At 38.0% G+C, this 8,263-nt stretch overlaps 1 long non-coding RNA gene across 1 annotated transcript; it reads right to left on the minus strand.

Annotated features, from left to right (window-relative positions):
* Positions 1 to 3,206: 3,206 nt before the first annotated feature.
* Positions 3,207 to 5,758, minus strand: LOC144021142 (uncharacterized). The gene is made up of 3 exons (XR_013284056.1): positions 5,186 to 5,758; positions 4,954 to 5,037; positions 3,207 to 4,123 (listed from the first exon to the last, which is right to left on the minus strand). It is a non-coding gene; the product is annotated as an uncharacterized LOC144021142 (long non-coding RNA).
* Between the last annotated feature and the right edge of the window lie 2,505 nt (positions 5,759 to 8,263).

Below are 8,263 nucleotides of genomic sequence, written 5' to 3' on the forward strand. Positions count from 1 at the left end.
TTGACAACTGTTACATGGAACAAGGACCATTTAAAATGTTAGTTTTTTCCATGCCTTTTCTGTGCAAAGTTGAATGAAAAAGGCCAAAAATGATGTATAATTCCCAAAATAAAATCAAAATAGCGGACTTCCTCTTTGGTTTGGCAAATGGCTACATAATACTTTTTTGTAGGTCTAGCATAATCATACAATCGGAAATGCTTCATAAAAATGTCTAGAGGGCGCTATTTATTGCAAATTGCACAATAAATCTCTGAAAATTCATGTTCATGACAAGTCTGATGTGTTTGCAAAGTTTCATGAGTTTTCATGTGTATAAAAAAAAAAAAAAGCAGCACTTGACAACTGTTACATGGAACAAGGACCATTTAAAATGTTAGTTTTTTCCATGCCTTGTCTGTGCAAAGTTGAATGAAAAAGGCCAAAAATGATGTATAATTCCCAAAATAAAATCAAAATAGCGGACTTCCTCTTTGGTTTGGCAAATGGCTACATAATACTTTTTTGTAGGTCTAGCATAATCATACAATCGGAAATGCTTCATAAAAAGGTCTAGAGGGCGCTATTTATTGCAAATTGCACAATAAATCTCTGAAAATTCATGTTCATGACAAGTCTGATGTGTTTGCAAAGTTCCATGAGTTTTCATGTGTATAAAAAAAAAAAAAGCAGCACTTGACAAACAATGCATTGCTATGGCAACAGCGTGTTACAAAATAAAAAACTTTCGATTACTTTGCATCTTAAACATCTTAAGATGAAACACACCAAGTTTGAAGACAGTCGGATAAATTTTGTAGGAGGGGTTCGTTAAAATATGACCCCTGAAAGTTTTTCCTTGCCCGGTTGGAGGGTTAGATCAGGGGATGTCGCAACTTGTTTGTGGTTAAGTGCTACAGAAGTAAATGTGTCTTAACAACCTCATGATTGAATGTGTTTTCAATTCTCTAGGATGTGATTGGATTGTATCAATTAAATGTTCTTATAACTGATTCAGTGAGTAGTAAAAATAGTGTGTCAAGTATAATGACATGAAATATAAGGAATACAAAAAACAAAACAAGAACCCTCTAAATTACACATTTTGTTCCAGGCTTTATGTGCGTGCATAGTTTGAGTATACACCTAGGTTTAGGCCAGGAGTGTTCAAACCTTTTGCAAAGAGGGCCGGGTATGGTAAGGTGAAAATGTGTGGGGCCTAATCAACCATTTAGTTTAGCCTGACATTATTTTTTTACATGCATATGTAAATATATATATGTGGACAAATGTGTACATATGTCTACAAATTTTTGTAGCTCGAGCTGCTTCGTCCAACTGGGAACGCTGCATTAAGAAGGATTTTTTTTTCCTTTGCCAACAGTGCATGCCATGACAACAGCGTGCGACGAAATAAAAAGCTTTCAATAACTTTTCATCGTCAACATCTTAAGATGAATCACACCAAGTTTGAAGATGATCGGATAAACTCTGTAGGAGGAGTTCGTTAAAATAAGACCCCTATGAAATGGCCAAAAAAATGGCAACATGTTCCAAAGTAAATCAAAATGGCAGACTTCCTGTTAGGTTTAGCATATGGTTCAAAAAGAGTTTTTTGTACCTCGGGGGCTGTTACATATGTCTTCAAATTTTGGTCACTCTAGGTGAAACGCACAGCCGGAAATGCTTCATTAAGTAAAAATTTTGAAATGCAAAATTTGATGCCCTGCCTCTGGCGGACTTCCTGTTAGGTTTAGCATATGGCACCAACAGGCTTTTTTGTAGATCATAGTCTGTTACATATGTGTACCAATTTTCGTAGCTCTAGATTAAACGTATAACCGGCAATACTTCAGATGAAACATGCCAAAGAATGAAGACAATCTGATAAGTTTTGTAGAAAATATGAGGCCTATAAAAGGCCCCCAAAAAATGGCTACAAATAGCAAAGTAAATCAAAATGTCGGACTTCCTGTTTGGCTTAGCATATGGTTCTAAAAGACTTTTTTGTACATCGTGGGCTCTTATGTATGCCTCCAAATTATCATTGCGCTAGGTGAAAGGTACAACCGGGAATGCTTCGTTAAAGAGGAGTTTTTTAGCTCAAAAAGTGATGCCCGGCCCTTGCGGGACTTCCTGTTGGGTTTAGCACAAAGCAGCAAGAGACTTTTTTGTACATCGTGGGCTGTTACATATGTCTACAAATTTTCGTAGCTCTAGCTGCTTCGTACAACTGAGAATTCTTCATTATGAAGAATTTTTTTCCTTTGCAAACAAGTGCATGCCACGACAACAGCGTGCAGCGAAATAAAAAGCTTTCAATAACTTTTCATCTTCAACATCTTAAGATGAATCACACCAAGTTTGAAGATGATCGGATAAACTCTGTAAGAGGAGTTCGTTAAAATAGGACCCCTATGAAATGGCCAAAAAAATGGGAACACGTTCCAAAGTAAATCAAAATGGTGGACTTTCTGTTAGGTTTAGCATATGGTTCAAAAAGAGTTTTTTGTACCTTGAGGGCTGTTACATATGTCTTTAAATTTTGGTAACTCTAGGTGAAACGTACAGCCGGGAATGCTTCATTAAGTAAGAATTTTGAAACTCAAAATTTGATGCCCCGCCTCTGGCGGACTTCCTGTTGGGTTTAGCATATGGCACCAACAGACTTTTTTGTAGGTCATAGTCTGTTACATATGTGTACCAATTTTCGCAGCTCTAGGTTAAACATACAACCGGCAATACTACGTTTAGTAAGAGTTTTGAAACTCTAAATTTGATGCCCCACCGCCGTCATATAGTATGTCGAAAACTTTAGATTTTTTACCATGGTGTTGTCCCAGGTCTTGAGATGGTACATCCCAAGTTTGAAGTCAATTGGATTACCCGTGTAGGAGAAGCAGGCAAAAGTATGACCCCTGTAAATGTGCAAAAATTGGCCAAAATTGGACATTTAAATACTCATATCTCACTTCCTGTCTATTTTAGGGTACACACATCAAAGAGGTTTTTGTTCATCTGGATGTGCTACAGGTGCCACACAATTTTCATAGCCGTCGGACAATCGTAGCGGGCCAGGGATCTGTTTAACCTATGTAGGTGGCGCTATGGAGCCATTTTTCTGTTATCACCTATGGCGACTTTAAAATATCAAATTTTTCGCCAGGCCTGACGTGTGTGTAAAGTTTGGTGAGTTTTCGTTCACGTTTAGTGTCTCAAAAATGTGATTGTTTGCGGAAAAGAATAATAACAAACTAGAGCTGCGAGCAGCTATAAAGGGCCCTCGCAACCCGGGCCACGTTGGGGTATATGCAAGTCGGGGGACTTGCACGTTGGGGTACTGTTAAATAGACAAGGACCATGGAAAATAGAAATGCATTTGCCGTGCCTTGTGTGTAAAAAGGTGCAGTAAAAGGCCAAAAATGATGCACAATTCCCAAAATAAATTCAAAAGTGTGGACTTTCTGATGTGTGTGCAAAGTTTCATGAAAAGTCGCTCGTTTGATATTCAAAACCAGCATCTGTGCATTTGAAAACATTGCATGGCACAGAGATGGTGTGTGATCAAATAAAAAGCTTTTTGATGACTCTTAATGTGGTGTCGCTGTGCAACACATATGTATTCATGACATAGTGAAGTATTGTGACAGTTTTGTAGGGTCCAGCAAACAGTAAATGTGTGACAGTTATTCAAGAAAAAATGTAGCTTTGAAGCAGGCTAACCAATGACATCATCTAAAGGGGAAAAAAGCACATGAGCAAGCATAGGTATAAGTAGAGGAGAAAAAGAGATGAAAGAAGTGCGAGAGATGGAACAGGAGAGGAATGCAGCTGTTTATGTATAGCTGTTGTAACAGGACAGATTAAATAACACTTTAACCTGGGGTTAACAGCGCCCTAGGACAGATAAACTCTTTAGTGTAAAAGTTTTCTGGGACAGATGAATCCCTTGGGGTCAAAGAGTTTGGGTTAGCACATAGTCTGTCTTAGGATAATGTAACCTCCATGGATGAATTAGTCCTAGGACGCTTTGACCTGCGGGCTAAAACTTCAGGGGGGTTAACCTGTCCTGTTATATTGTGATCATCGTCTTCGTGCATGTCCTCAGTGGCTTCTTCTGTCTCTGTGGCAGCATTTGATACATCTGTAGAACAAAAAAGAATGAAGAATCATGTTAGATCTGTGAAGTTTGGTTGTCTTAGGTGTAGTTTACAGAACAGTCGTGTGCATATTTTTAGCATGGTAGTGTCTTAATACAAATGCATATTATGTAATGCACTGTATATGGATATTACAGACGTAATATTTGACGGTGATCTTATATTCATAGTTTTTGCCCGTTAATAAATAATATAGCTAGTAAGTAATAAGACACGCAAAAATGGTATAGTTGAATCATCTGGGTCAAAAAGCAATGTTTTAGGATTGTGTGATGAAATGATGAATAAAAGTAAGGATACGACAGGTACATAAATGGTTATGTAAGTGTAACGTGTTGGTGCAAAACGTTGTGGTCGTGTTGCATGTTACTCAATGGCTGTGTGTGTCAAAACGAGTTTATTTGAAAGAATATACAAATATATACACACGGACATATATATTTATACAGTATAACAGTACCGCATGTATTGGTTTTAAGGAAAGAGTTGAAAAGCAGTGTTCAGAAAAAAGCATAAGACGCACAAAGTACCATTTCACTACATGTAATAAGTTGTCAAGTAGACATGTGAATTAAGTGGTTAAGATAGTGGCTACTGTGCAAGTAAGCTTCAATTGTCTCTAAAAGGTTAGCATATGTGTTCTACATGATATCAATGGCTAGACGTGCTCGTGGAGAAACATTACAAACAGAAAAACACACTAAAGGTGCCTTTAACAAACCTGTTAATAAATGAGAACTTAATACATATATGTATGGCATACTGTATATGATTGAGAAAGTTGTCCTGTTTAGTTTATGTATTGTATACTTACGGAAAAAAGTTGGCAATCTTTGCGTATGGAGATGATTAGAGGGTCTTTATCAAAAGAGAATTTGCTTGGTGATTTGTTCATGTTCTGTAGAAAAGCAAAGGAGTAGAAATAAATACAGTATCATACTTCATAAACATACAAGAAATTTGTAGCTGTATTAACCATTGTTGGTATTTGAAGTGATAATTTAGGAATAGAAGTGTAGTGATTGCAGAATTTATAGAGTGCTTACCTTGTATGACTTTGTAGATGGAAATGTCTTTTGTTGAAAGAGCTCTTTGTTGTCTACTATATATGCAAGGACAAGCATAAGTAGGTGTGGTTATGAAGTACTTGACCATTGAAATAAAGCAGTGGTATCAAATGTATGGACCGTGGTTTGGCTCAGGCCTGCAAAGGGGTTTAATGTGGCACAAGAGATAATCTTGTAAGGTACAAAAAATAATAATAATATAATAGGTATGCCTCTGAGTTTTCACAAATCTAGGTCAAGTCAAGTCATCTTTAGTTATTTCGCGCTTGAATCATCCAATCGGAAATGCTCCATAAAAAATGTATAGAGGGTGCGATTTATTGCAAATTGCACAAGAAATCTCTAAAAATTCATGTTAATGACAAGTCTGATGTGTGTGCAAAGTTTCACGAGTTTTCACACATGTATAGATAAAAAAAAAAACAAAGCAGCACTTTACTTGGCAACCAATGCATCGCTATAGCAGCAGCGTGCGACAAAATAAAAAACTTTCGATAAATTTGCATCTTAAACATCTTAAGATGAAACACACCAAGTTTGAACACGGTCGGATGAATTTTGTAGGAGGAGTTAAAATATGACCCCTAAAAAAGGCCACAAAAAAAGGCTACAAATCCCATCATAAATCAAAATGGCGGACTTCCTGTTTGGTTTAGCACATGGTTCCAAGAGACTTTTTTGTACATCGTGGGCTCTTATGTATGCCTCTAAATTATCATAGCGCTAGGTGAAACGTACAACCGGGAATGCTTCGTTAAAGAGGAGTTTTTTAGCTCAAAATGTGATGCCCGGCCCCTACGGGACTTCCTGTTGGGTTTAGCACATGGCACCAGGAGCCTTTTTTGTACATTGTGGGCTGTTACATTTGTCTCCAAATTTTCGTAGCTCTAGCTGCTTCGTACAACTGGGAATGCTTCATTAAGAAGGAATTTTTTCCTTTGCAAACTGTGCATGCCACGGCAACAGCGTGCGACAAAATAAAAAGCTTTCAATAACTTTTCATCTTCAACATCTTAAGATGAATCACACCAAGTTTGGAGATGATCGGATAAACTCTGTAGGAGGAGTTCGTTAAAATAAGACCCCTATGAAATGGCCCAAAAAATGGCAACACGTTCCAAAGTAAATCAAAATGGCGGACTTCCTGTTCGGTTTAGCATATGGTTCAAAAAGAGTTTTTTGTACCTTGAGGGCTGTTACATATGTCTTCAAATATTGGTAACTCTAGGTGAAATGTACAGCCGGGAATGCTTCATTAAGTTAGAATTTTGAAACACAAAATTTGATGCCTCGCCTCTGGCGGACTTCCTGTTAGGTTTAGCATATGGCACCAACAGGCTTTTTTGTAGATCATAGTCTGTTACATATGTGTACCAATTTTCGTAGCTCTAGATTAAACGTACCACCGGCAATGCTTCGTTAAGTAAGAATTTTGAAACTGTAAATTTGATGCCCCGCCACCGTCATATAGTATGTCAAAAACTTTAGATTTTTTACCATGATGTTGTCCCAGGTGTTGAGATGGTACAGCCCAAGTTTGAAGTCAATCGGGTTAACCGTGTAGGAGAAGCGGGCAAAAGTATGACCCCTGTAAATGTGCAAAAATGGGCCAAAATTGGACATTCAAATACTCATACCTCACTTCCTGTCTATTTTAGGGTACACATATCAAAGAGGTTTTTGTTCATCTGGATGTGCTACAGGTGCCACACAAATTTCGTAGCCATAGGACAATCGTAGCGGGACAGGGATCCGTTAAACCTATGTAGGTGGCGCTACAGAGCCATTTTTCTGTTATCATGTATGGCGACTTTAAAATATCAAATTTTTCGCCAGACCCGATCTACGTGTAAAGTTTGGTGAGTTTTCGTTCATGTTTAGTGCCTCAAAAATGTGGTTGTTTGCGGAAAAGAATAATAACAAAGAAAAAGAAGAAGAAGAAGAATAATAATAAGAATTCCTTCAGGAACAATAGGGACCTCGCAGCGGTCGCTGCTCGGGCCCTAATAAAAAGAAGAAGAATAATAAGAATTCCTTGAAAAACAATAGGGACCTCGCAGCGGTCGCTGCTCGGGCCCTAACTAGAGCTGCGAGCAGCTATAAAGGGCCCTCGCAACCTGGGCCACGTTGGGGTACTTGCACGTCGGGGTACTGACATGTTGGGGTACTGTTTCATAGGAAACCGTCTAAATTGTAAATGTTTTTGCCATGCTTTGTGCTTGCAAAGTTTCACGGAAAGGCCAAAAATGATGCACAATTAACAAAATAAAATCAAAATGGTTTGGCACATGGCTATAGAATATTTTTTGTAGGTATTAGACTGATAGGTGTGCCTCCAAATATTCACACATCTAGCTGAATCATATAATCGGAAATACTTCATAAAAATGTCTAGAGGGCGCTATTGAGCCATTTATTACAAATTGCACAACAAATCTCTAAAATATTCATGTTCTTGAGAGGTCTGATCTGTGTGCAAAGTTTTGAGTTTTCGCTCGTTTAGACAAAAAAAAAAAAGCAGCATTTTACTTGGAAAATAATGCATCGCTATGGCAACGGCTTGCGACAAAATAAAAAAAACTTTCGATAACTTTGCATCTTAAACATCTTAAGATGAAACACACCAAGTTGGAAGACAGTCGGATAAATTTCGTAGGAGTTCGTTAAAATGTGACCCCTAAAAAAGGCGTAAATCAAAATGCCGGACTTCCTGTTTGGTTTAGCATATGGTTCTAAGAGACTTTTTTGTACATCGTGGGCTCTTATGTATGCCTCCAAATTATCATAGCGCTAGGTGAAACGTACAACCGGGAATGCTTCGTTAAGAGGAGTTTTTTAGCTCAAAATGTGATGCCCGGCCCCTGCGGGACTTCCTGTTGGGTTTAGCACAAAGCAGCAAGAGATTTTTGTTGTACATCGTGGGCTGTTACATATGTCTACAAATTTTCGTAGCTCTAGCTGCTTCGTACAACTGAGAATTCTTCATTAAGAAGAATTTTTTTCCTTTGCAAACAAGTGCATGCCACGACAACAGCGTGCGGCGAAATAAAAAGCTTT

Source organism: Festucalex cinctus, chromosome 6, assembly GCF_051991245.1.
Source record: "Festucalex cinctus isolate MCC-2025b chromosome 6, RoL_Fcin_1.0, whole genome shotgun sequence".
Lineage (NCBI taxonomy): Eukaryota > Metazoa > Chordata > Actinopteri > Syngnathiformes > Syngnathidae > Festucalex > Festucalex cinctus.